This window comes from Corvus cornix, chromosome 1 (assembly GCF_000738735.6).
Source record: "Corvus cornix cornix isolate S_Up_H32 chromosome 1, ASM73873v5, whole genome shotgun sequence".
Lineage (NCBI taxonomy): Eukaryota > Metazoa > Chordata > Aves > Passeriformes > Corvidae > Corvus > Corvus cornix.
The window spans coordinates 101527653-101551587 of record NC_046332.1 but is presented as its reverse complement, the minus strand read 5'-3'; the positions used below and the strand labels follow the sequence as shown (position 1 = coordinate 101551587).

The following is a 23935-nucleotide window of genomic DNA, read 5'->3' as shown; positions in this document are numbered from 1 at the left end:
CCCATGCATCTTATTTTTTGACAAAAATTTCAATGCCCCAGATATGGCAGGGCTCTCTGCATCATAGGCTGATGGTAGGATTTTAGAGTGGATTTCGTCACACTATTAATGTAGTAAAACTTAAAAGTGATCCGTGAAAGAGGGTTTTTAAGAAGATGAACAGAAATAAATATGTGAAATAAAGCAATTATCTTGGTGTGAGACGTAAACATCTGCTCTAGAGACAAATTAGGTGGGTTGCTCACAGTGACCTACTATTTCTGTATGAATTTCCTTCAAAAGAATTTTGTTGGGATTTGCAAGTAAAACATACTTTTTTTCATGTCTGCTTAGTCTGAAATTTGCAAATAGGAGGGTTTTCAGAGCGTTTGCCCTGTCTGTCAAAGTTGCTTGTTTGCACAGAAAAGAGAATCTAGTCTGAACTTTTGAAGGTAAATTAAAGACCTTCAGAGTTTCAATGTGAGACTTGCTGCTAAAACTTGGTGGAGTTTGGAGAAATCCTCAGGTGTGTGAAGGTAAACTTTGCTTTTGGCATCAAATCTGTGGCCTTGCCATAGTTAGAGCTTTCTTCCTTCCTCCTTGAATGTGTACAAACATGTACTCTTTCACTGCAGGGGTCAATTTCATAACAGCACTATGTTGTAAAATGTGGAAGATGTTGAAAGCTTACTGTAAAATTCTAGCTTGTAAGAAGAGACAAAATAGAAAACTGATTCTGGGGCATCCTTGTTTCTAGAGCATTTTGAGTGCCAGTTTTATTTAACTGTGTTTGGGTGATTTGCAGTTTGCATTCAAGGGCAAGTAAGGTAGATATGTTAAAGAGAAAATTATGTGGACATAAAGTTAAGAAAATAATGGAGTGAAGGTATGTGTTGTAGAAGAGTAAAACATTGTTTACAATGGAAGTGTCATCATTGCAGTATGTATAATGGATATTCTGTTTTTCTGAGCTACAGTAAGGTTCTGAAATTGGTTATCGACAGTCATATTTCAGCATCTTAATCTGATCTTTGACACCTCAGTTCTGGACAAGAAACAGATGTAAATCATTCCAAGTGGGAGATTTGCACTACCAGTAATTAGAGCTGCTAAATAATCTGCCTTAGCAGAGTCCATCTTGTGCGAAAGCTGTTTGGATATTCTATATAATCAATAAAAACAGTTGGGAGAGAAGCAGATTACTGAAGCTTGTGAGCTACCAAACTGATGTAGATGTTTCATTATCCAAGAAAGTTAATTGGAATATATCAGCATTGATAATATCTTGTGATGCCACTGTGTGCTAACTTAGGACTGAAGCAGTGTACTTTTCTTTTGGTTTCCCCTCCTTTGGAAACTGAAGAGGGAGCAGAAAGGTACTGGTGAGGCAGTAGTTACATTCCCTTTTATTTTTTAAAAAGAGACAAAACTTGAAACGTAGTTTGGCAGGGGAACTGAGGAGCATCATAAACTATGCAGCTGCTTACATTGCTTCTTAATTTGCTAAGCATTCAGGTACTCAGAACTGTACTACTGAAGTTGATCTTTTCCTCTAAAGGGCTTAGAAAATATTTCGGTCTCCTTTGTTTTCCTTTGTTGTCTGCATCTATGGAAATTTGAACCTTTTTGTTGCAAATAAAAACTACAAGTTATGAAGTACTCACGTAACTCAGTATTACACAGAATCACAGAATCATTTAGATAGGAAAAGACCTCCAAGATCATTAAGTCCAACCTTAAACCAAATACGACCTTGTTGACTAGACCATGGCCCTAAGTACCACGTACAGTCATGTCTTGAACACCTCCAGAGAGGATGGCCCCACCATGTCCCTGGGCAGCCCATTCCAATGCTTAACAACCCTTTCAATGAATAAATTATTCCCGATTTCCAACCTGAACCTCCTGTGGCACAGCTTGAGGCCATTTCCTCTCATCCTGTCACTGGCTGCCTGAGAGAAGAGCCCGATCCCGTCTGGCTACAACATCCTGTCAGGCACTTGTGGGAGAGTGATAAGGTCACCCCTGAGCCTCCTTTTCTCCAGGATAAGCACCAGCTCCCTCAGCAGCTCCACATCAGACTTGTGCTCCAGACCCTTCATCAGCTCTGTTGCCCTTTTCTGGACATGCTGCAGCACCTCAGTGTCCTTTTCCCCAGGGCAGCTTTCCAGCCACTCTTTCCCAAGCCTGGAGTGTTGCCCTAGATCGGTAGGGAAGATGAGGGAAGTACATGAGCTCTGAGCACAGCCCAAGTTCTTGTTCTCATCCTGGTTGGTTATTTGCAGGTGATGTTCCCATTATGTATTTTTAAGCTTTCTGCTTTGCTTTCTAGCCTTTTTAAAATTTTTAGTATTCTTTGCAGGAGAGGATGGCTGTTCAGAAAAGTAATGCATTTGCTTGAGCATAGAGCTTGGTATGAATTTTCTCATGCAAATGGTAATTTCAAAAAGAGCTCCTTTAAAAGGGAAACTGTATAGTCTGAACTGCTAGTGAAGTGGATTCTCTGGATGGATGAAGAGTTATTTGTTTTGTTCCATTTCCCTCATCTTCCTCTACTATTAAACTTGTTTTTTTTTTTTTTTAATGATCCTTTTAATTATGTTCTTTTTCAATTTTTTTGCAACTGCATCTAATACTGTTCTGAAATAAAAAAAGACTCTTCCTGGAAATAATTTTCCTTTTTTTTTTTCTTTGATTAAAAAACTAATTTTAATTGTGACTGTTGTTCTTCATGACCACCTTGTATAGGATCATGAACCTGGACTTAAGTGCACTGGGTAAAATAACTGCATTTTCTGTATGTTCAAGAAATTGTGCAGAAGTATATTTTGCCAGTAGGTGACACTCTTAAAACATGTTAGTTTCCTGGTGCCCATGTTTCTTATTCAGGGTGTCAGTAACCTGATTGAATTCCAAAATTTCTAAGGTTGTCTAAGAGATGAAAAGGTATGTATGTCTCACACATGCAAAAGCACCTCTTAAAATTCTGTTACTGTACTTAGGTGTGTGTGTAAAGTCCCTAGTGGAGCTTAGTCAACATAATGTGCATGTAGTGTATTTAATTTTGAAATCATAGCATATTCTTAATTTAGAGTATTTTCATAAACCAGAAAAAAAGTAATAAATATGATTTTCTTTCTTCCAAGAAATAATACATTTCATGAATTAAAGGGCTTTTGTAAAAGAATGGCCTGGGAGCATGTTAGGACATTCATAGCATATTTAAAGATCATATTTTTAGGGCTTCTATTCATGCATCACTGGTGTGGAGTACTATATTTCTCATTTAATGGGGGAGAAATTCAGGGTTAGGAACCACAGTAGTATGGGATATTGAATGCACTTGACAGGCTTTGTAATTAAGCTGAGTCTTTAAGTCCTTAAGTAACTCTGAGATCTAAGTGATTTATCAAGATAATGGATGATGTTGGTGTTAAAATTCAGTCCAAAATTCGTTATCTAGTAGGATTAGTGCCTAATCCACTGATTACTTGTCTTCAAAATGTCTGTTCTTCATATTTCTCTTTCACTAATTTCTTCTTGAAGTAAATAATAATGCCCATGAATCACATGTGTGAAAACACATCTGTTACAGGCATCATGCAATGAAAAGGTTAAGACTGCACCAAATAAAGCTAATGAATTTTAACTACAACAACAGTTTATAAATAAATACTCGTGTTCCCATTTACAGAGTCATAACAAAAAAAGTACATACTTGGGTAAATATAATTTAAAATGAGCATCTAATGTTGCAGTTATCATACTTGGCCTTGTTACATTGCTATTGAAGATAAGTACTTCATTTTCTAAAAATCTGAACTGCTTGTTGTATGAAGTGTCATCTTTTGTGAATGATGAAACTGAACTGGGAGGACAATTGAATAGTATACACTAGGAAACACTCCTGAAATGGAATGCTGCACCTTTCTTACTGTTTTTTAGAAACTGTGTGCTTTGAATTTCTCTAGAGGTCCAAATAATAGCCCAGGTGAAGCAGGATTTGTTAAATAATGTCTCAAATGTAGCGTGAAATAGAAACAGTAGTTCTGAGCTAGTTGGAAGGCATTTCATCTGGAATGTGTGGCTGGTGACTGTGGAGGAAACACAATACAGACATACTGTGTTATCTGTTAAATCTTTATTCCATATGCTTCAAAATAATAACAAATCTGTGGGTTTAGATGTACACACAATGTAAACAAATGCCAGGCTCTTCTTCAAAGCAGTGATACTTGTTCTTGCAGATGCTCACTGTCCTGTGCTAGTTATCCTTTTTACAATCATCATAAACTCATCAAAGCTGACAGATCCATCCTTATTTTTGTCCAACGATTTAATTATGTTATCAAGTGAGAATTGATCCTGTTTTTATGGGAAGAGAATTAAAAAAAAGAAAGAATGAAATAATTAGATCTCCATGAGCATTTTTTATGAAGAGTGTTGCCAAGAAGTGACTCAGTCAATAACAGTGTTACTTGAAGGTGTTACTGGTGGTGTTGTGTTTACTAGTTTGACTGGTTAAACTAGTAGGACAGTGTCTGCTATTGCCTGCCAAAAATGTTAACAAAGATAAATAACCATTTGAGAAATATGAAGTGTTACTCAGATGGGTTACTTCAGTCTTCTGGGTAAATTTGGAATATGGGAAACAGAGCAGGTGAAATAGCTGCAGCAGGTACATAATCACCAGTAAAAATTAATATGCATGCCACCTAATCCTTTGTTAGGTATTAAATTGGGCCCTGCATGCACTATTTGAAAAACATACTGCTACTGTCTTTATGCTTTGGGCCAGGATCTGAGGGTCTCTTTCCCTCCCTTTCCCCCCTCTTTAGTAGGAATACTGTATTCACTGTTGAAAAAAATCTTGCTGATGTATTAAATCTAGTTTAGATTAGTAGCTTCTTTTATTTGTTGTGTCTGGTAAGAGTGCATGTAGCACTTATGTATGCAGTGAATATTCTGATAACAACCCTGATCAGGCTAATTAAATAATATCAACCAAATCTGGAGTTATAATTTAAATTCTTAAAATGTTTTCTTTTTTTCATACCATGAATCTCTGCATGTTTTGTAACATCCTGTTATGTTTTGATATTGATTTATTATGGTGCCATAAATGTCTGCAAACAGACTGGTTGCTTGAAAATGTCTGAGGTCCAGATAGAAAACATCAGTATTGCTTTTTCTGAACAGTTCCATTTCCACATATCTGGGAAAATGGGTATGATGCTGAATTGTCTTCAGCTAACACAAAAAGCATTATTTTTCTGAATTTGCCATCACATTTCTATTAATTTTTGGCAGTTAATTTCTAAGCTGTCTTTTAAGGGAAAGAAAAAACCCTTTGTGTTTTATTACAGTTTTTTGGGAAGTCTGTTGTTAATAAGCCATTTCACGTTAATTGAAATGACTAAATTGGATTATTGTAGTTCTCAAAATACATATTTTTCTATGGGAGTGCCACTTATTTCAGATCTTCAGCAAAAATTGCTTTTGTGAGATATCCAAACCACAGTATTTAGAGATTTGTCTAGCAAAAGAATCTAAATTGAGTCCTAATGCAGTTCAGGAAAGATTTGGCAGAGGATATATTTAAAATCAGAACATATATTTTTTTTCAAGCTAAAGGAAGTGAGTATTTCTCTCTCTAGCTTGGTGGCATCTCATTACTTTACTTGGCATCATTCTGGAATGGCAAAACTTTTTTTATTTTGTGATGGTGGTAATTTAACCTAGATAGAAATTGGCTGAGGTCTCTTGCTTTTAAATGTGTTCTACTGTTTTACTTGATTTATAGATATTTTTCCTATATATTTTATAGATTCAAGATTAGTTAATTAGACTGAAATGAAAAATACTTTATAAGATTCAGCTACAATATTTCAGGTGAAATTTGGCTTGCATTAAAAAAAACACCAAAAAACCAAACCCAAACAGAACATCTTCTTAGATTTTTTCCATTTTGTTTCATAGGACTTTGTTAAAACTCTGTGCTCAAATATCTGTTTGGAGCTACTGTTCATCACTGTAAATGAAGTTTTATAAGCCAAACCTTATTTAAGAATTAGGGATTTAGTGAAACCATTTGGGCACAGTAATCTGCCCTGAACATCATTGCCTGTATTTCCTTTTTCTATGCATTTCATGGAAGCACAGTGAATACAGTGAGAGCAAAACTTACCTTCAGGTACTGTGCAAACTGATTCTGAAGGAGATTCTTCAGCCCATCAATGGACAGTGCACTGGTGCTGCCCTCCTGTAAAGCATACTGGGTAAAATACTTCAGAAGGTTTTCGTTGAGTAGATGTTCCATGTTTTCTCAGATGTTGTCTTGAAGAATAACTGCAAACAAAGCAGACAGTAACAATCAGAATTTGAAATATATCTGACACTCTTTCCATTGTTTAGTTAACCGTTTAATGAATAATACTTAACCTAGATGAAAAGAGTTGGGGTTTTTCTTCTGTAAAATTGATCAACTTTCCCAAGAAAGGAAATGATCTAAGTTAGGTTTAAGGATTTGAAAGACCCAATATATTTAGGTTATGCTTACCTCACTCAGAGTCTGGAGCTTTCAGATGTATCCAGCAGTGAGAGTCTCAGACTGGGGCAACCTTTATAGTTGCTTGCATGCTCCACCCTAATTATGAAACTAGCATGTGTCATTGAGTCAGTGCACTAGTTATTGTGTTTTCAGTAGTCAAAGGAATTGGATACTTTAGCAGTAGAAATGAGTAATATTTTTTTTATCTCTGAAATGTGTCATCATCCTCCACTGCACTTGATGTATATTTACTTGGTCTTTATAGGTGATGCTGGAGAGGTTTTCTTGCTTGAATTTGTGTATTCTTCACTTCAAGATGAACTACACTCAAAGAGTTGTGAAGAAGACTCCTATGGGGATATGTATAGCATTTGTTATTACAGTGGCCTTTTGGAAAATTGCAAATATAAGGGGTTTTTTAAAAATATCCAGATATGTAAATAAAATATTAAGAAGCTACTCACTCTTTGTATGAGTAGATAATCACACCCAAATTTTGTACTATTTCTTAGCACTGGAAAGAGATGAATTTCCTCTGGAATAAAATTCTGGTTGCTAGTGTTAAGAATCAAAATATTCCATGATGTTAATGGAAAAAACCAGAAGCGTTCTAAAGGAGAGAGTTGAATGTAAGGTTCAGAAAAACAGTCCCTTCTCAGGAACACCTTTATAACTGAGTATTGTGTTCTGCAGGTTCTGAATGTGCCATTCCAAATGCTCCAGTGGTTTTATCGTGTTCCATTGATTCTCTGTGGAACATCCTGGAGTTGATAATCAGCCTGTGGTTGATGCTTCATGACCCAACACTGTTAATTTTGCAACTACTGAGTTGCTGGCTCTGGCTGTGGTTTCTCCTTGTGGTTTGTAATCTGCCTGCTGTCTGTTGTAATTTTTTTTATGGTTGGCTCCAGACCCACTGACTAGATTTTTCACCCTGTTCATCACTTCTTGAGAATCAGTTGTCATTGCATCACTTACACCTCTAAACCAAGAGCTTTGTGGGTCTGTAGGAGATGGATAGGATAGAAGGGTTGTTTCTGGAACTGCAGGTGCATGGATGTAGGATTCCATAATAGTAAGAGTCTTCCTGAGAAGACCAGGCAAACGTTGGTAGATGAATTACATAGATACCTTGCATTAGCTGCCCATTTGAATGTACTTGTACTGACTTCCAAGTGTCAGAAGAGTATTAGAAGAGTCCCTAGAGATCATATAATTAATGCTTTCCTTTTACCTGGAGTGGGATCACCAATATTTGTGCTGGATGTCTGCTGAACTTAAGTACCTTAAATAATGGGGAATCCACAACCTCCTTATCTGGTCTATTCCTTGTGGGTTTTTTATTTCCACAAGCCTTGCTGCACTTAAGCCCTTTGATTCTCCTTGTCTCCACAGATAGGCAGAACAGACCTATCATCTTCCTTCTTAAAATGGCCTTTGACATCAGCAAAATTCCCTGTCCTCCTTTTTTTTTGATTCAGAAATCCTTGCTGGTTTGGGCTTCCTTTGTGAGTTCTGCTTCTTAGATCTGGTAATTTCTTCCTGACTTTATTCCGTTGGTTCCTATTCTGCCTGAGATGCCATGTCCAAAGTTGTACCACTTGTTTACCACTCTGGGTGCAGATGGTGTTGCAGATTTAAATAGTTCAGAGGCATTTGGTTGATAAGAACAATCTCTATGTTATTTTACACAGAGGTGTCCAGCTACAGGTTTTTAACAGTGGAAGACTTTGTCAAGTTTCTTGACACTTAATTTCAAGATTGTGGAGAGAACAAATACACTGATTACATATTCGTTGCAAAAGCTTGGCATTAGCTTGAGGTTCGCAGAACTGAGGCAAGGCATCCCCCAGTATCTGTCCAGTCCTGTTGAGGGACAAAGCTGGAAATACACTTTCTCCAGTGTTTGCTTTTTGGCTCTACAGAAATTCAGGAGCTTCTGCTGTCTATACTTGCAGAACCTCTCCTGCTGCTGTGGGATATGGGAGTAGCAGTGCAAGCAGGTGTGGGACTCATGGCCTGGAATGCATTGTATGGGTTAGGGTGAGTCCCATACATCAAACTGGGGCATGAACTCTGTGGTCATTCATGACAATAAGATAACCATAAGTCCTTTTGTCTTCTTTTTCTTTCTGCTGACAAAATGAAAAAGAAATATCTGTCTCTTTCTCCTTTCATCCTCTTTTCCACCTTTGGTAGGTGGTGAAATTTTAGTAGTACTGCATGACCAGGTGATGTGCTAATTCCTCCTTGCAGCTCCAGTCTTGTAGCCTCACCATCCTTACTGCTTTATCCCTTTTGGAAGCAGTGCTGGCAAGCTGGTGTGCCTGCTCTGTATTGTTGACATTACAGTATTTGCAAGATTTGTTTTAAGTATTCAAATGACTTCTCTTTGTACCTAAGGCACCTCCCTGAGTATAAAATGTAGTAGTAAGATGCTTAGTAGTATGGAAAAAGCTGCATTTCGAGGGATCACAACTCGGGAAATTCAGCACATTAGCCTTGTTAATTTGCTAAGGGTTGATTAAAGAACACCACCTAATTGCAAAATAGCGTAACCGGTTTGACTGAAACATCTTCCCATGAAAGTGAGAGACTAGCGTCTGGAAATTTGGGTGATTTCCTCAAGAGTTGTGTGCGAAATCTGGGGATGAATCCAGTATCCTCAAATCAGCTTTATTCACAAGGCACTGTAATCTATGAGGCTATTTGAGTGAAAGACTGGTGGAACTGGGATTTAGAGTTTGATCTCCTGACTCTTTGTTCTCTTCATTCTCATTTAGCCTGCAGTGCCCTCCTCCAATAGTTTGTGGCATCTCTGAACTCTGTATTGGAATCAGCCACAGAACTCAGTTTGACAGGCCCCAGTACATTGTCTTTTCCAGAAGACCTCTTTGTAGGACTTAAGTGCTGTTCTGAAATACGTCCGTCTTACTCAGCACAGCCCAGCAATGGCAGAATGATATCCAGGTGTAAGGAATTCTGGTTGCTCACTAAGAATTTGAACAAAAGTAGAGGAAGATAGTATGTTACTGTTGCTGCTGTTAGATGATGTGTGACTAGCAGACAGCAGCATTTATCTGTGCTAAAGAACAGCACTTGGAGCTTTTAAGTCTGTGCAAGCTGACTTCCAGCATAGAAGCAGCAATCCAGTTTTGGTTACAGTGCCTTGCTGCTCTTTCTCACTTGTATGAAAATATATTATTCCTGCATGTATGAAAATACATCATTCCATGACATAATTCAATTGGGTTTGCCCTGGGCTAGAGAAGTCATATTAGTAAGCACAGTATCCTTTTGGAATTGACATTTTTATTTTAGTTTAGACACAAAGCCATTAGCAAAAAGAGGACTAAGTGGGTGATGTCTTCTAAGTTTGTTTAGGGATGCACATCACATGTCCCTGTGATGGTTGTGTGTAATTTTCTTTCAGTGATGGTGTGTGCAGATTCAGTATTCACTCAAAACTGGCCACTGGTGAATATTTCTCTAGTAAACTGGTTTGTTGGCATATTTGGAGTAAACAATTCCAGTCACATTGGAGACTTAAGAGAACACAAGCTGCAAGGATGACTGAAGTTTGGGCAACACCACTAGTGGTAGGAGGGGTGAAGTTTATGGCATCACAGTCATGTGCATTTAACGATAGATTAAATGGGATGGTAATTCAGGTGCTGTCTCTTTTGCCCTTGTCACATCCTTCCTGCCACCACTGATGGCTGAATGTTATGTGGATCTGTGCTTGTTGTTTACCTTAATGTACTGGACTATAAATTGGGTTGGTCTGCAAGTGGTTTTCTATGCCATTCATTGACACTGTTGGAAGGGACAGGGCACTGTCCACAGGGGTGGGGCCGTCACCTGAGGGCAGCAACTATCTCACATTATCTTGTTTAATCCCCTGGTGATGGGTTAACGCCCTAACCCTCCAGTATTTTTCCACCTTCTTTGGTATATTTTATTGTAGCAGCACCAGGCTTACTCGTATGTGACCCCAGCAGCTTTAAAGCTAGTTGAGGAATCTCTGTGAGGTTTATGTTACAGCCTGGCCACTGTACTGAAATACCTGCTGTCAAGGTGAAGTTTGCTGTAATGGAGAACATACCTTTGTGGATGCTGAGCACTTGAAAGAGCAGGAAGCAGCTTTGTGCTTAGTGTTCACTTATTTCTACTTATGTAGTGCTTGTGCATCATCTCAAGCTTGCAGACATCCATCGCTAGATCAAAGCCCTTTGTTGACTTTGCTTGTTTTCTGTAGTGGGAGAAAGATGATGGGACAATTAAAGTAAATTGGGTTGGATCAGGGACTCTGTGGAACATACGAGTCCTATCTGATTTGCAAAGAAATCTTGCACAGGTGTCAAGTAAGTTTGGTTCTTATTGAGTGAAAAAGCAGAGCAGAATTTGTATAGAACTAGGGCTAGTATAAACAATGTACATGTGTCTGTGCCTGTGTAAATTACCGATCCCCACGCTGCATCTGAAGTTAAATATGGGATGCACTGTACTGTAGATAATTTGCAAATAATGAAAAGCATGGAAATGCAGATGTCTGCTACTATCACGGGATGTATTCATTTCAGCTCTAAGGGCTTTGGTGAGTTTTGCGGAGAATCAGTCCTGCAACTGCAGGCAGTCATCTTCAGACATTCTTGACCTGTCTGCAAAAAGGAAAAGGCTTTAAAGTTGGGATACTGAGAGCCAGTCTAACACATGGGTAACTTTTTCAAGATGTGTGGTGGCTGGCAGATGTGGGAACTAGCTCTGTAGTGGAAATAGGGGAGTTGTGATAGAACTTCTCAGTGTTGTCAGTTGGTTCTTACTGTTAGTCTAGGAGGAGACAAAGGACTGACTGAGAGAAAAAGAATATCCAGTGAACAAACTTTCTGAAAAAGATGAAATAATTATGGGTGAGAAGTTCAGCAAACTGCACCACAGCCATTGTAGAGAACATGGCATTGCTTTGAGGGATGGAACTGTTAGATGGAAGTTGGGATGAGTTGTAAAATCCTTTATGTGTCACAGGTGATGCATTCCCTATGTTAAAATTGTCATTGTTTGTAAAACCTGTAGTGGCGACGTGTAAAAGGGTTGTCTCATCTCACAAATTAAACTTGAGCTATATGGGTTATCCTGACAAGAGTCTCTTGCAGACCCTCCCTTGTGACATATACCTAATGAGCTGTTGAAGGTGTCTCCCTAACCAGGACTGGGTGCGACTGCTACGGGGATGAATGATTTAATAAGATGCATTGTTTGTAGTCAGCTTTAAATTGGTGATGTGTTATTCATTGTAGCTATATGTGTCAGCTGTTGCTGCCATACATACACATCTGGCAGACTAATTTATTGCTGAAACTCCCTGTGAGGTAGGTATTCTATATTGCACAAGATAGTTTTGAGGGAGAATGTGTTTCAATAACAGATTTTATCCTTCCGTTTTGTGAACCTTGACTTGTGCAGCAGTGCAATATGGTTGTTACTGCCACAGCTGAAATTTACAGTTATGTAGTTGCTAAAACCCTAAACCTTTTTGTTCCATACTAAACTTGGATTTGTTTCTCGAAATTCTTTAGAGTGTTCAAAAATGTGTAAATCTCCATTCCGGCAAAACATACATGGATTTATGGAGGAGTGACTGTGGTTGAGTTTTCAGGTAGGGCAAAGTTAAGGTAATGCTGTACAAGAGGCACTAGTGAGTTTGTTATTTCTGGTGAGATTAGGTCTTTTCTCAGCTCTCCTTTGACACTGGAGATGCCTGGAGTCTCTAGATGTCACAGCTTTATCTGAAAACCTTTCTTCATCCTGAAGAAAGAATCGATGAGGAGAGTTGGAATCAAGTTTGTAATTCATTTTCAGAGCATGTTGTTGCTCTGAACAATGCAAACCTGATGGATTATTTAAAAGAGGTCTAGAGGTGCATCTAATAAGGCACATGGGCACATAATTTAGGGATTACATGACACTGAGATGCCTCTTCTCAAAAGGGGAAATGTACTGCTAAGAAACTCCCCTGCCCAACATACTTTTTAGCTAGAAATAGTTATAATCTGTTTTCATGTGAATCCAGGACTACTGTCTGTTAATGTAATAATCCTACTAGTGAGTCAGAAATGTTGTATCTGGTTGTCTTGATCCTGGAAGGGTATAATCCATTTTGTATTCTTAGGATTTATTTAAAGTGATTTGACAGACAGGAATCTGATACCATTTGAGTTTGTGTAACTTTTTTGTAAAGCCTACAGTTTGAGATGATGGTATGGTGACATGATAGGATGCTCTTGATTCGCTTTGTGTGCATGTGGGAAAGATGAGGAATCCTGGATTCTGGGTTCTCTAAAACAATTTTGGCTTTTCTATTAAACAGCAGAAGCTAGGAGAATGAGTATTCTGGTGTTTTGACCCCATGGACCAGTGTGCACTCCTCTGTGGGTGTAAACCGGGTAGGGACAGGGGGCTCTCAGCACATTTAACAATGTTCAAGCCCCTAGAAATCAGAGATTGAGGTCTTTTATCAGAGTTGTGCTGCAGTGACCCTTTAGTCCCTGTGACCCTGCTGGAGCTGTGCTGACTTTGCTGCTGAAGTGGAAGGGAATTACTGAGATAGTGCCACAACACTGAGCTAAAGGCGCTTGTGCTAGATAATGACCGCCTGCGTTCCTCCGCGAACAGGTACGTCTGGGAAAACAGCAGCAACCGTGAGAGGTGCCCTTAGGGAGAAAGAAATGGAGGTCATTTTTGGCTAGAAACATCTGAATCTCTGTTCAATTTCTTCACCTTCAGCGCTGTGTACCTGCATGGTCACCCTTGCTGGCCTGATCAGACTCAGCAGCACAAAATGCAAAGGCAGGGGAATAAATAGGACAGTGGTAAGAACTGTGGAGCTCTCTCTTTGATTCAAAGAAAGAGGTACTTACATGCACCAGTAGAGCTCCAGAAGTTACTAATTCTCAGTCAGTAGTCTACAAGTAAGCCATGCCACGTAAAATCAGATTATTAGTGGTATTCTGGGGTATGTTTCATTACCAATGGGAAACATAACAAAAATGATGCTACAAACTAATGGCTTTACCTTTGGCATAGAAATCCCTCATCTATTAGCATTTTGATGTATCAATATCTAGATATAATAGATGTTTGCTAAATTACTTCCAAAGGAAAACTGTCAAAATTACCATTAATAACTTTCAGATCTCTCTGATAAGGGAATTTAGGACAATGGAAGCAAGAAGCTGCTAGAAAAGTCTCCCCCCATCCTCTGTTTTGACCAATTAAGAGTGGGATATGAGGGAAAATTGAAGAAATTAGAGAGACTAGTGAGGCTTATGAGAAGAGTAGCAGTTGTCTAACTAACAGTATAGAGCAATCAGTTTTCTAACTATTTTATAAGTGATTATGGCCTATTGAAAGAAATTAAGTTATTGCTACTTACAGTAATTGTAGTCAAGAAAGGATAATGCTTGTATACCTATCTTAATTTTAGATTTTCTAATTACCCAATTTGATTATTAAATCAAAATCAAATTATGCTAAGTTCAATAAGTAACAGCAGTAGCAGTTTGGAATTTCTCAGTTTACACAACTGCATCAAGTGAGGAATTTATAAACATCTGTAAACTAGAACTTCTGAAGAAGTAAATTTGCATTTTGTTGTAAACTGAAATTAACAAATTATCCACCTCAGCCATAAGTCACTTCTCGGCTGTGCTGGTGGGGAAACCAACTATCAATTAAGTTGAGTTTACCTTAAAGCCAGTTTAGTGACTAGTCTTCACTTCAACACAAAAGGATTTTGCTTTTTTTTTTTTTTTCCTTCCTGTAATACACAGGAGTTCAGAGCTAAGCTGTAACAAATTGGAGCCTTAAGTAATTTATTAGGATTCAAAATCAAGAGTGGAGAGAATGTTATAAGGAAGTTTTAAGTGTCTGTAGCTTGTAAGGCTGTGCACCAGATGCCATGTGGAGCTCAGCCTTAAGGCTGGCATCAGTTTGGAACTGATGTGTAACCCCAAGATACCTGTGCATGCTATGCCAAAATGTCAAAAAAGGAGAAACATTGGTTTTCCTCTGAGGCATTACTAAAGTCTGTTTTTCCCAGCACCTCTGCACAGTCACCTTCCATTGCCCACTGGATCCTAGTATTAAAAAGCCCTAATATCTAGCTGTGAAGAGTCTGGAATTATAAATTTGAAAATAAGGAAAATATATGTCTAAAACCACTTGGTGATTATTGCATTTCAGCTGAAAGATAATAGGATTTATTAGCCGTGGCTTCTACTGACATTGTCATTTGGCCTGGCTAATTAGGGAGAGCCTGTGTAGGCATCAGAGACGTAACCTTGCCATGAAACTGTTAACTTTGGTCTTCACTGATGAGAAGGAAGCCCAATAGTTGCCCAAGAGCCTGGGAAAAACACCAAAACCTCAGTATTGCTCAATCTGTAAAATGAGAAATTAATTTTGACAAATCACAGCAGACATGCTGTGTCTGCAATCAACACAGATCAGTGACAGTGCTTTCTTGCACAGCTTGACTTTGTGCACAACTTTTTTGTCTTGTGGCAAAGAAATATTCTAATCTTTCTCAGAATAATCCATTCTAAGTAGAGATAATTAGAGTTCTTGCAAGGTTTGTGTTGTCTTGCTGTTTCTCTCACTGTGAATGTGGAATTGTAAGTGATACTATAAAGAAAATACATGAATTCACTATTACAAAGTAAATTACCATTTTTGAGATTTAGTATCATTAACGCCGTTATGTGGTGAATATATTTATATTATCACCTTCTCATACAACTTAACTCATTTTTACCTGCATTTTCTGAGCTGAAACTTAAGTAATGAGACATTTAATAAAATCTGTCTTCTTGGAGGCATTAAGAGAGCCAATACTTAAGCAAACAACTGAAAAAGTTTCTAAAAATCCTTTTGTCAGTGAACTTATTTTCTTCATTCCACCACATACTTGCAAACTCAGCAAAACCTGAACGTCAAGTGACAAACAGCACTTGGGAGGACCTTTATTTGGGATAAGGAATTAAAAGGAGAGAACCCTGCTTTTCTCTTAGAACCCAAACTGAGCTGATGAAATACATTTGTGAGCTAAGCACACCTATGATTATATCACAGAAAGGCAATGCGTGTGTTCTACAGGGCATATTATGGTATCCCCTTTACTTTAAGAAGAGCACACTGGGTAAGACCACAGCTCCATCTAGACCAAAGGCCCACTTGGCCCATGACCTGTCTCTCCCTTTACAAAATCTATGTTGGCAGTGTCCCAAACTGTTATAGCTGCCCAGGTGCCCTGTACTTCTACATTTCTGTTAAAGCATCAGCTACATTGCCTGGCATGGCCATCAGGTAGTTCAGACTGTGGGTCTCTGTGTCTCCACTGAGGCATTTGCCACTTGGGCAGCTCTGGGTGACAAGGCCAATGGGCAGTTAACTCACCACAGGTACTGGATCAGCTGTTTCACCCTTCCACTGCCTCAAAATTGAATGAGTACCATCTGTTTCCAGTGATTCTTTACTGTCTGTTTTGGAACCACTTCTTTTAACACTCCAATTTGAGATGGGCACATCCAAGTTTCCCCTGAGGATGGGTTTTAGCTTGGGAATGTCTTTCAACTCCTTGACACTGCACACAAGCAGAATGCTCATGTTTTTTATGCCATGGTCATAGTTCTGAGTATGAGTTTGATCTTTTAGTCCTGATAATTGATTAACTTCACAATGCCATTTTTGTCCTTAAATGAAAACAAATGAAAATAATTAAAAATCTCAGTTATTGATGCCTTTTACAAGTTTCTTCTTAAATATTTGGGGGATGAGATTAATGATTTGGTATTTGTATCTTTAACTTAAAGGTATTTGCATTTCTTCATTTAGACATTTAGTTTCTGTGAAAAATGCCTTCTTCCTGTTAATAACCTCCCACCTTTTTCCTTTCTTAAGATTTTCTTCATAAAAAAGCATTTTTCTAAGAAGAATTGCATGTCGAATTATCAAAAAAGCTTTGCCCTTTCCAGTACTTACAAAACGAATTATGTGTAGCTAATTGTAAAACAAATAGGGAAATTTATGTTACGTACAAAACATTTTTCTGGATGAAGTGGACATAGGTGAGTGTCTCTCAGTGTTTGATTTAACAAGCAGAGAACATTGTATTTAATGTAGAGCTGTATGCCCAAGTCTGCATTGGTAATGCTGCAATATATTGTGTGTCACTTCAGAATGAACTAAGGATGCTCTGGGATGGTATATATAGTGTTGACAAAGAATGGATGTTGAAGGGACATTCACAAATCTGTTTTTGTGCAAGCGTGTAGTACATGTTAGGGCAGAACAGCACTCCTTACCACATGGCTTAGATGAGCATTTCAAGCTGCCACATGTTTTGGTGTGATTTGGAATGTATTGGCCCCTGTCTGTGTTCTGGTCCCTACAGAGAGAAGCACTCAGGTGGTTCCCTTAAATTATTTATCTAAAGGTTATGCAGCTGAAGTTATGTGAGATGATTCCCATACACAGGGGAAGCAGTCTAACTAGTGACAACTTCCTCACCATTGTCCTGTTTGACAAGTTAATAATGTAAAGAAAGGAAGTTTGGAAAGGGATTGTCCAGATCCCTTAATGATGGGATTATATTGATGAATGTAACACCTCCAAAACATCTCCTCCACCCACTGGCCTTAAAACAAGCTTGCAGAAATTATGTATTACTGAAAAATTTAAAAATTAAGGAACATGAACTAGGTTGCCTGTTCACAGATTTCTGCATAATTCAATACGTTACTGGAGTTCATATGTTGAAAACTGCGTGAAGTCTTCTCCAATTTTATGAATGCCATTTCTGTAGAAGCTTCCCTAACCTAGATAAGGGATGAAGTTAAATTAAGGCACTGGCCTTGTTAGAAGCTCACTGGGGAATGTGTGGTTTCTGTATTCTTAGCTGCCTTGTTTCTAAAGTGTAGGAACAAGATTAGATATCACAGAAGTCCTGATTCTGCTAGGTTAAAAAAATCTGTTTTATCTACCTTATTTTTCCCATACCAAATGGAGGAAATGAAACACACTTGCTTTTGTAAAGTGGCTTGGTAGCTGCAGAGGAAGGTCTGTGCAGCAGCTGAGGACTTCCACCCTTTTCCTAATAGCCTTGTAGACACCTGGGAGTGAGTACTGGAATTGAACATGTGCCTGGAAGTGCATGGGCAATAAAAACCAAGGGATTCAAATCAGTTGAATGGTTGTTTTGGAGGGTGTATTTTATGAGATGCGAAGAGCTTGTACATTATGTTGTGAAGTATTTAATTTTTATTAAAAATGAATGAGAAGCTAGTAGCTAAAGTTTTATTTTTAATAAATACTCTGCCCTCTCCCATTCCCCCCCCCCCTCGGAATTAATCTGATGGAAGAAAATTAACGTGAAATAGAATAAAAGTATGAAAGTTCCCCGAAAGGAGGACCTTCTTGTTAGTGAGGTTTTCTGTTTTCTTAATTCTGTATTTATTTGCCTTCCATCCTTCATGGTATGTGATAATATGATGTTCCATACTGGAGAGTTAGGCACTAAACAACAGAACTGCATTTGCAATGGGTTTGACAGTGATTCACTGTAGATCTGTGCTTTTAAAGTAAGTTTTTTCTCACGCTCTCTGACTCTTCATTCCGCTGTTGGAGACTATGTGGGGTGCAGGTGAAGGATAAAAATGATTTTTGTATGGGCACCATTGAAAAACTTCGTCTTTGTGAGATTGGCTGTGCTAGGTGCCTGCTGTGTGCCACTGTGGTTACACAGCCTGGAACTTTGGCTGTGTGGCAATGTCTTTTGGTTGCTTAGTAAACATTTGTAGCATTTGAGTAGATCACTGCGTTATCTGTTGAATTAATCTGTACCTGGCCACCCACACTTTTCACAGAGGGTGTCTGGAATTCTGCTGGGTGTGTTGGGCTGATGTCATGCTAATTAAATGCCTGCTTGATCTGCATTAGTATAAGTTGATTCTATAGTTGTTACTTTATTGGAAACAATATTGGTAAAATTTTTCCTATAGGCTTTCACCATCTCGTTGGTAAATAAGTGATCTGAAGATCCATTTCTCCTCCTCTCTGACCTTTTTGCCATATGCATGCACATATCCTCTCTGCTTCTCTCTTCTTACTTCCTCACATGTAGCTCTTCCTATTGGTTTATATTTTAAAAGCGTGTACCATGTTAATCCCTAAAAATGAATATGAAGATTTGCAATTCTGGTTTTATGCTCTGTTGGCAAACAAGAACTGCAAAGGCATGTCAGTACTGTCGTGTTAACTCTGGACCTCGTTACATGAATCCAGGCATCCCAGTGGTGCTGACTGGTGCCCTTTTGGGGGAGGAAGCGATTAGTGTTTGATCTAGGTGGCATGGGTGCAACTGGTCCTTTTAAATGCTGTCTGAACTTGACCCCCTGATGTACCCTATAAACACAGTTAAGGAAAGCAAATTCCAAAGAATTCTTGTCATTTCATGGTGAAGGAAATAGAGTTAATGTGCTGGTGGAAAAGATCACAGGAAGTGCAGAATTAAATTGTGATCTGAACAGTGATGTTTATCAGGTTTTTGGAGGAAGTAGGACAGACAAAGTGAGACAGGAGGGATCCTGCTCAGAAGGAAAACATCATGGTTTCTACTTGAAATAAAAAAAAATTGGATTGTAGGTCATAAATGGTTTTTTTCAGAATTTTATAAAAATTAGTGTATTTTACCAGAATTAAGATTCTTTCAGACACAATGGTCTTTGGCCAACTGAAGCTTTTCCGAAGTGGAAGCAGGAAGCTATTAATTGTAAAGTAGAGCATGTGTCTCAAAGCATCCCTGAAATGCTTGGCAGAGGTAATCAAGGTAATTAATCTCTGCTATGATATTAAGCTATATCATTACTTTTGGTTTTCTGAAGCTGATGTTTACTGTTACTGGATAGACAGTAAGGAAAATGCCAAAGTACTTACTTGCAAGATAATCTGTTTAAAATTGTGGCATTGTAATTATCCCCCTATGCTATCTTTTTTTCCTAATATAGTTTACAATAGGAAACGATAGGATTTAGAAAATCCTAGAATTACAAGTCAGCACCTTGACTGCCATTATATGATATCCAGCTCTTCCTTTAGTTCTCCCAGTTCTTCAGCTGGAATGAGAGACATGATGATGTATATGTGGGAGGGAGGGTAAGGACTCATGGAAGTAATCTGCTATTGAATTCATAGGGGAAAGAAAATCCCATTCATTGTTGCTGGAGAGCTTTCCAGAAGAATAAATGTCAGTACTGTATGCCTAACAAGACACCCAGCATTCATGTTCTCTGTAATTTAGGAAAAGTTACAGACATGAAGGAGCCGATAGGTCAAAGTACATTTATTGTTCTGGGCATGCAATGGAAGACAAGAATAGTAATTAAAATTAGAGTGATTGTGCCAGAGTGATGTTTTCCTAGAAATTCCCTGTTATAATATGTCTGTTCTGCTCTTAATCCATAAGATTAACATTACTAGAACTTCTCAAATTAGTAAATTGAGTGGGAGGACCTAAATAATGGAGTGGTCAGGTTCAGTTCTAGAGGGCCTTTCATTTTGTATGCTTTGTTATGGGGAGTAGGTAGCAGAGGGAACTGGCATGACATCTGGCATGACACAGGATTTAAACCAAACCAGGGGGGTTCAAAGAGGAAGAGAGAAGGATGACAATACAAAAATGCATGTAAAATATTTCAAGATATCTACATGGTAGATATGAATTGGTTTAAACAGTTGAAGTGATCCTGCATGCCTTTCCACACCAGTTACTTTAGCTTGCACAGTATTCTTCCTGGTTGTGATCCTTAGTGAGATGCTGTTTCAAAATGCAAAGATGTAAATGAAGAAAAGAATGGGGTGGAAGGTAGGAAGAGGCATGACTATACTGTAAATTAGTATGAGAACTACTCCAGCCTTCATTATCTACATTGCTTCGTTATCTACATCTATTTTCACTTCTAAAAAGTTGCAGCTTAAATGTAAAAGAACAGTTTGAAGAGAAAATAGACGTGTGTATGAGAACAAATTGCTTCAATTAAAGGTTACAGTGGTTGGCATGAGCTGGCTGCTTTGTGTGGTTTTCCAGAGTGGACTCAGCTGAGCTGCTTGTTAAAGCAATCAGATTGGTGCAAGATTTTGGCACTGGGTGTAGATCAAGATTTACTTTCACAACTGTCTGAAGTTATCTTTAGTGGGATTTTTTTCCCAAAGACATACAGCCTGCAAAATACCTTGTAGCAGTTTAGCATGCTTGCTCAGTGGTGTCTTTAACACATTTCAAGATATTTTCTCACTACTTTGCTTTTCCCTGGGATCTTGAATTGTATTATGGGTATTTTGTTCTTAAAAGAGTTAAAAATTAGCATTTTTTTCTGCATAAATGTATTGTTTATCCTTCTATTCATCTGATTTTCATAGAATGTTCATCAGAGATACCAATTTAGTCCAACTAGTAGAAAATTCTTTTTAATATGGAAATGTCAGATTTTAAATTCTGATGTCTGTTTCAAAAGGTGATCAATCAGCCATTAAGCTGACGGTCAGCCACTGATCTTTGGGCATAATATGAAGCAAGATATCCTAATTAGGAGTGGTGCTGGGCTGCTTCCTACGTATCTGTAGCAGAGAAATCCTTATGGAGCTAGAATCCTTTCTTTCTGTTTCATTAATTTACTCCAAATTTTAAGTAAGGCAATTTATTTTGTCAGTACCAACCAGTGTGATTGTGTATTTTTTTCTTTCAGTTCAAAACCTCAATTTAATGATATATTAATCAGATGCAAGTAAACCTAGTTGGTGAAATCACTTTAGCTGCTAGAAGTTGTTTAATCTTCAATCAAGCATGTGTTGTCTGATAATGTAAAAATAATTTATCAGGCTGAAACATAAAAAGTAATTTCTCTTAAAACTGAAGCAAAACCACAAAAAGTACAGATGTTCATGTTTGTGTTCTTAAAACTGACATGGATTTCACGCTCTAGATAGCATTTGCACTTTTTTCTTGTGTGAGTAGAGCTCTTACTTGAAAACTTCCAGTCTGTTTCTCAACTTTTCAACTAAGGTACCTTATATATATTTTTTTTTCCTATTCAAATAGGAATTTTGTGCTTTTGAGAGGATGTTTTTCCATATCCAGTAAATAAAATAAATAGTCCATGGATGTCTTTCAGCTGATCCAGGACTTCCTTCACGGATTTGTTCTCAGCTCTACATTTATCTGGGAAGTTTTACACTGCAACAAAAGTACTTTCCAACTAGAATAAGAATTAAAATGGGTCAATCTGTAATTTTCTACTTGCTGCCCATTCACTTGCTTTCTAAAAGAAATGCCTCAGTTTCTGTGTCCCTGGTTATCAAGTACCAAATCATCACTGAGCACATTTGTAAGGTGGACAGAATATCAGAATGATTGGTGACACCATTCTGTGAGGGGGATCAGTGGTTGGAATCCAGGCAGTCTTTCTTAAAAGTCTGATGGTGGTGTCATTACTTTAGGGAAATGGGATGAAGAACAGTTGCTAGTTCTTCTCATCTTCCCTGTGAGGATAGTCGTTTTTACGACAGATGAACAGAATTTCTTCAAGAAGTACTAGGATAGTGTAGGACATGGCACTGAGCATTTCCTGAAAGCTGATCTCAGTAATTCTCCTCAGTGAAGGTCTGGAGCAGTGACACTTGAAATAATCTGTTTTCCTGCTTACTTTCCTTCAAGTAAGCAATTTTCCTTCTGTCTTGCTTGCAGAAGGCAGAGATAACTGATAATGAAGTTGTTCTAACTAGCACAGCTCTATTAGTGAACGAGAAACAAGTGGAATGGATGCTTGCTCAGGCATGATAACTCGGGGAAGGGCAAGCATAGAACACTGGACAGTTTTGAGGGTAAAACACGTGCTGTTCTTTGTCTCTACCAGGGACAATCTCGTGCTTGTGTGGCTACTTTTTGTGGTTTAGGTAATGGGGCTTGTCCGTGGCGCTGTCTTCCATGGCAGTTGCCTGCAGGATATAATAATTCTCTTGAGTCAGAGACCATCCAAGCACAGTACTGTTCAAACAGGCTGTGTTTGATTGTTCCTGTCTCACCACTGTGGCTGGGATGTTTGATGACGAGAGCACCAGGCTCTATCTCACTCTCTAGGATGCTTTAGGATGCTCAGAGACACAGACTTGCTTCATGCTTTCCTCTTTCTGATATACCTGATGTAGATTTAAGGGTAAGGGTAAAATTTGGTAAGGGCAAAATTTCACCTACTAGGAATTGCAGCTGGTTAAGTCCCCTTCAAAAACAGTAACAGAGTTCTAATTTTTTAAAGATGTATGTGATAGGATGAAGGATTTTTCCTAGCTACAGATTTGCTGATCTTTCTGAAATTAAATTAGTATTCAGTGATTAATGATAATGTGAGATGGGCCAGTCTGAAGTCTGAGAACATTCTTCCACATTCTTTTTAGTTATTCAAGTCTGTGGCAAATCCTGCCCTTCGTGGCATGGCGTGACTGACACTCCAGTGTGTTTCTATAGCCAGCACTATCCAGTCCTGTGCCTTTCACTAATGCTAACAGTCTGAAGCTTTCTGCTTGATTAAGTCTTTCAGCTGACTCTGTGACATACATTTGGAATAACTTGAATGAGTTCTCAAAATGCTGTTAAGCAATATCTGTATGGGCTTTGCATATCAACATCTCCATTAACTTCCTCAGTTCGCTGCACTCTGCTTACAAGTGAGTAAGCACTGTTTGAAAAGAAGCCACACCCTTTATGAATTCTTCTAGAGAAAATGTTACAAAACATTCTGTAGCAGAATTTCTGCTTTTTCAGAGAGAATCCTTAGAGAGCTTTTAGACTTTTATAAATAAATGGTCCATGGCAGTTACTTAATTCTAAAATAGGAAACAGCAAATCTGTGGAGAAGATGATCACCCAAACTGGAAAATAATTGACAGTAGTAATCTATGGGATTTTAGGAGTTTTAAGAAATTTAAACTGGTATTTGCTGGAATGTTTGGATACTGTGCTGTAGTTTAGTAAAGAGAGTAGAGAACAGGACTTTTCAAGCTGGTTACTCATATCAGTATGTAACTGCACGGATCAGCTGTTGATGATTTCTGCTTTGATCTTATACATGATGGTGGTCATCTTTTTAAAAACAGAATTATGTCAGTCAGAGTAATGGAGCACTGAGTAGTCTGAAATCTGCAAGTGGCTTTGTTGGCAGCTGATTCAGTCCTAGTGGGCTGAGTGCTTTAGATAGGTGGGCAGTGATGGGGTTTGCTTGGAGCTAGGATATCTCTGGGGGAAAAGGCAGATGTAATATTTGCACATTCTTTCAGTAACTGAAAATGTAACCCTCTTTT

The 23935-nt window shown here is 38.3% G+C and overlaps 1 protein-coding gene across 2 annotated transcripts in view; it reads left to right on the top strand.

The window, feature by feature from the left end:
* The window catches only part of CTPS2 (CTP synthase 2), a 61691-nt gene that overhangs the window by 16814 nt on the left and 20942 nt on the right, over nucleotides 1-23935 (top strand). The gene's annotated exons all lie outside the window — the stretch shown is intronic.